The following is a 5,548-nucleotide window of genomic DNA, read 5'->3' on the forward strand; positions in this document are numbered from 1 at the left end:
ATAAAATTAAAAAACCCACCCACCGATTAGGTGTATGTTTAATAATTAATATAATTTTTTATTTAATAGTATAAGATGTATGTTTTTTTAATTAATAATTTGAAAATGATAAAAAATGGGTATTCAGTTACTCGAATTACGAGTACCCGCAACATCCATATCGGGATACGAGTCAACCAATCAAGTACCCGAAGACTCTGGTACCAGATTTGAACACCCCTACTTTTGAATATGTTATCTATTTATCTTATCAAGTATTTAGTTTTGAATATGCTTAATGAAATTTGTTACTCCATCATGTACAAAAAGATTTGCAGTGATTGCCAACCACACTGAATAAAATTCTTCTTCACCCTTCATAGTTCTTCTCTTTCTATATGAACATCAATCGGAAACAACTTCAAAGGCAATTTCCACATCTGGAATATTTGGAGAAAGTGAGCACAAGGTGAAATGGCTAGTTATACATTTTTTTTACCATTAAAAACACAAATACACACTTTGTACAAAAATATTTTACGTGTGTGCGAGTTTGCTCATTTCCTACGTGCATGAAGATCCTGGATACTTATGAGAGTGTTGGGGGGAGGAGAGCTGTTCCTATCAATAAAACCTTCCAACGAATACACCTCCCAAGCTCCGTCTCTCCAGTATGTCGAATACACATCAGGTATGTGAGCAACTCTCCAGTAATCTTCACCTTGCTCGTCCTTCCGTAGGGACCTTAGAAGCATGATATTAAATTGCGGCCGCAACGCAGTGTAACGGCCGCATCGTAACGGTTTTGAAGGTCACTGCGACGCAATATTAACACTATGCAACCGCCCGCAACAGCCGCAACAAGTTAAAAAATCACGCCATCAACAACCGCAACACGTTACATAACGTCCGCAGCATCCGCAACTGCGACAGATGCCACAACCGCTATTTTATACTATGCTTAGAAGTTCATGCGGCATGTCGAAAAATTCGAGAACATTCAGCTTCGTAAGACGTTCAATCCCCAAGGGCACCTTCTCTATCGATTTACATCGCTGAATGCTCAGCTTTTCTAGACCCAGCATTGCCCCCACCTGGATTTGCACCCATTTCAGTTCGTCGAAGTTGTCGAGGCCTAGATGCTTCAACTTTTTAATCCCTCCAGCAACGAAGCACAGTGTGTCTCCATCGTAAACATGTACTAATTCGAGATGGACTAGGTTCAGAAGTTTTTCGAGAGAAACTAGTGGATCTTCCTATAAGCAGCTCCATTTTAGGTACACTTTAACTAGGCTATGAAGGTATCCAATGAGGCATGCTCTCCAATCTGCCCCTCAAGTACAGTCGCTGAAGCAATGGAGGTGGAGATACCAGGTGTTGAACATTGATAAGCTCGTTTTCTTCTATCCATATAAGAGAGAAAGCTCGAAGACATGTCAGCTTTTCGATAGAGGAGCACAGTTTCTTTCCATCTTCCTTCTTCAACTTTGTAATACCGAGTCTCCTCAGCTGAGTGAGTTTCCCCAACTCTGTCGATATCACATTCCCTTGGTCTATCTCTATTAGACATAGCTTTTGAAGAGATTGCAAATCTCCTATTCCCTCTAAACCTTTAAACCCGTATTTCAAATGGAAATAATCATACGACTCAAACTCGTACCGGTACACTAAAAGATGACGGGGACGCCGCAGCTGTAGGATCTCTACTGGCAGTTCAGTAACATATGCATGTTTAAGATCTAAGGTCTCAAGTTTGTGAAGCATTCCCATGAACCTCGGAACAACTCTTACCTTCGTTTCTCTTAAGTTCAAATACTTCAAATAATACAGGTTGACAATGTCAATTGGGAACCTTATTATGGGTGTTGCTTGCATGTCAAGCACAGCAAGTAGCTTGAAGCCTCCAGGAAATAGTTTATGCAAGAATTGATTTTCGTCCACCGCAAACATGAAGAGAGACCGCAGTTGAGAAACGAACCTGTTTTAAAGTACGTTCTACAATGTATTAAACGGAGAGGCGTCGAACTTTGTCGGGCCACATTGCGGTCTAATCTTTTGCTATGACAGCAAAGTTTTGCTCCCTGGACTTCAATATGATGATCTCTCGCACGAGATCATGAACGCGGCATGACCTCACCCTACCATCACTGGTCATCCCTGCTACTACTTAAATTAAGCTTCGGTTTAGAATCTCGTTGAAGAAGTCCTCGGCTACATCTTGTGTCTTTCCCTGTTTTGCTTCAAAGAAGCCTTCCGCTATCCAAAGTCGTATCAGCTTCATAAGCTCGATCAGGTGATCCTCAGGAAAGATGCTCAAGTACAAGAAACATGATTTCAGATGGTATGGTAAATCATTAAAACTGAGAGACGATACTTTCTTCAAATTAATAAGTTTAGCATTGCCATCGATCTCAGCTCCAAGACTACGACGGATCGTTTCCCATTCTTCTATTCTTCGCTTGTTTTACGTGGCCAAAACACCACTAATTGCAACACTGGCAAGAGGTAACCCACCACATTTATTCAAGATTTGTTTACAGATTTCCTCCAAGTGGGGAGGACAACAGTTTCCCCGAAAAGTCTTCCTACAGAACAACGTCCATGACTCCTCAGTAGGCAAAGGCTCCAAAGTATACACTTCGCCTTCAGATTCTATACGAGACGAAACGGCCAAGTCAGCATTTCGTGTGGTAAGCATCACCCGGCTGCAGAAATCGTTAGCAGGCAAGGCGAAATTGATAGCATCACACTCGTTAATGTGCCACAGATCGTCCAAAATGATCAGGTACCTTCGCTTCCTCAGCCAGTTTTTTATTATCGTTTTGAGCTGATAGCTGCTCATGTTGTCCAGTCCATCAGGGATAGGTTTACTAATCACTCTGGAGAGTTGTTGAACCATGTCTTTAAGTAGACTCTCCAACTTGAAAGATTGCGAAACCGTGATCCAAGCATGTATCGGTAAATGTTTCTTCACATCTGCATCATCATACACTTGCTTCAACAACGAGGTTTTCCCCAAACCGCCCATCCCCAGTAGCGAAATAACTCGGTGGTCTGTACCGCCATCGATCAGCCATCCGATGAGCTTCTTTTTGCTCTCGTTGATGTCAACTAAGTCGGTTTTATCCAAAAGAAGGGCATCCTCTCGTCGGTTCCGCCATGCATTGCCTAAACTGTTGGAGTTAGACCCTTCATCAGCACAGAATTGCTGACGAAGTCTACGGTGTCCGTCACAAATGTCTCGTATTCTGGAGTTGATGCCTTGTATGTCGGAAGCGATCTGATAACGAGCGTTCATGTTGCGTATACAGAAAGACATCTTGTGAAGGAAGGCAGAGAGACCTTGTCCATGATGATGGGTGAGGAGAAGCATGTATTCGTCCAGAATGTCCTCCATCTCATGAGCAATATCTCTGATTTGCTGACCCATACTTTGAGTTCATCGTCAGTGTCTTCCAATGCATCAGCAACTCTCAAGAAGGCTCTCATGCGCTCCAGTTCTCCCCTTACGTACGCAACTTCTTCCCTACCACCTCTCAATAGTTGCATCTCCTTTTCGAACAAAGGCGCAAACTTTTCTAGTAAGAACTGGACTGCACTGTCTGCCATGTTTTTCTCCCACTTGCTACCCTTGAGGATATGGCCACCTTTTTTATGTGACTTCAGTATTTTTTTGTTTTTTGGGGGGTGGAGAGAGGGGAATTGAACTGATGACCCAAGGAACCCTTTTATAATACATTGGCTACTTGCCGGTCTATTTCACATAAAGTCATTGCTGATGAATGCTGGGAAAATAATTGGATTTTTTACTTGGGCAACAAGAATTCTTTCCAATATTTTACTGACGATATCTTTAGAATTGAATTGCCTGGGAAAATAAAAACGAAAAGTTATGACAATTGCATCATTATAGTTGTGACCGTAAATAAGATGAGATATTGTTGAAAATTAAACCAATTTTCGGTGGAAAGTTGGATTTAATTAATCCACCGAATGACAAATGTCAAAAAGGGTGGATTTGTGTTGAAAATTAACAATGGTAGAAATTCACTTTTAGTCATTGTAATTTAGGGTATTTACAAATTAGTCCTTAAGCTTCAACTATAAATACCCTAGCTCATTTAGCTACAAAACCATCCCAAAGCATTTTAGCTTTCTTCCAATACTAGAGAGAATTTAGAGAGTTTCTTGAGAGTTGTTTTCTCCTTTTTATCAAGAGAGAATTATCATTGTTTTCTCCTTGGTAGATCGAGAGAGGTTGTAATTCCTATTTTCTCATAGTGAAATTCTTCTACTGTTGTCCGTGCTTTTTACCCTAATAATTTTAGGGGTTTTCCACGTAAATTTTGTGTCTCTTTTATCTTCATTTTTATTTTCTCAAATTATCAGTTGCGATTTTACTCTATCCGATAGCCATCTTCCGCAACAATTAGTATCAGAGCCAGATTTGAGTGTGTAATATCTGCTTATTGTCTTTGTGGTTGCCACCAAAAGGTGGATCCTCCAACATAAGAAAGTAAGAAGGTATTACCCATTCTTTGAAGGTTCCAGATAACTATTCACGATAGTGAAATAGTGGGAGCTATCCGTAAAAGAAGCTATGGCAACGAAATTTGATATTGAAAAATTCAATGGGAGAAATTTCTCATTGTGGAAATTGAAGATGAAGGCCATCCTAAGGAAAGACGGGTGTCTAGCGGCTATCAATGAAAGGCCGGTGGATTTCGCAGATGACATCAAATGGAACGAGATGGACGGGAATGCTATGGAAAACTTTCATCTAGCATTAGCAGATGAAGTATTGTCAAGCATCGAGGAGAAGAAGACAGCTAAGGAGATATGGGATCATCTCACCAAATTGTACGAGGCCACATCGATGCACAATAAAATTTTCCTTAAGAGAAAATTGTACACTCTCCGTATGCCAGAATCTACTTCAGTGACGGAGCACTTAAATACACTGAACACCTTATTTTCTCAGCTTACATCCTTAAGCTGTAAAATAGGAGAACGAGAACGTGCTGAACTTCTACTTCAAAGTCTACCAGATTCGTATGATCAACTCATCATCAACTTGACAAACAATAATGTCACTAGTCTAGTCTTTGATGATGTTGCAGCTGCTGTTCTACAAGAAGAAAATTGGTGCAAGAACAAGGAAGATAGACAAGTAAATCTGCAACAAGCAGAAGCGTTGACAACGATGACAACGATGAGAGTGAGATCAACAGAACGTGGCCAAAGCAGCAGTCACAAACATGGTAGATCGAAGTCGAGGAGCAAGAAGAATTTAAAGTGTTATAACTGTGGAAAGAAGGGTCATTTGAAGAAGGATTGTTGGAGTCTAAATAAAAACTCCAATCCACAAGGCAATACCGCAAACACTTCAGATGATGGAGATGCTCTATGCTGTGAAGCGTCAACCACCGTGGAAGGAATAAAATGATTTGTAGATATATGGCTCATTGATTCAGGAGCAACATATCACATGACCTCAAGAAGAGAATGGTTTCATCATTATGAACCTGATACATGCATCACAACGCTCACATCAAAGGAAGAAGTAATA

At 40.7% G+C, this 5,548-nt stretch overlaps 1 pseudogene; it reads right to left on the reverse strand.

Annotated features, from left to right (window-relative positions):
• Window positions 1–536: 536 nt before the first annotated feature.
• On the reverse strand, window positions 537–3,588 carry LOC120140045 (annotated as a pseudogene).
• Window positions 3,589–5,548: the final 1,960 nt, after the last annotated feature.

Source organism: Hibiscus syriacus, unplaced genomic scaffold (genome assembly GCF_006381635.1).
Source record: "Hibiscus syriacus cultivar Baekdansim isolate YM2019G1 unplaced genomic scaffold, ASM638163v2 tig00002237_pilon, whole genome shotgun sequence".
Classification (NCBI taxonomy): Eukaryota; Viridiplantae; Streptophyta; class Magnoliopsida; order Malvales; family Malvaceae; genus Hibiscus; species Hibiscus syriacus.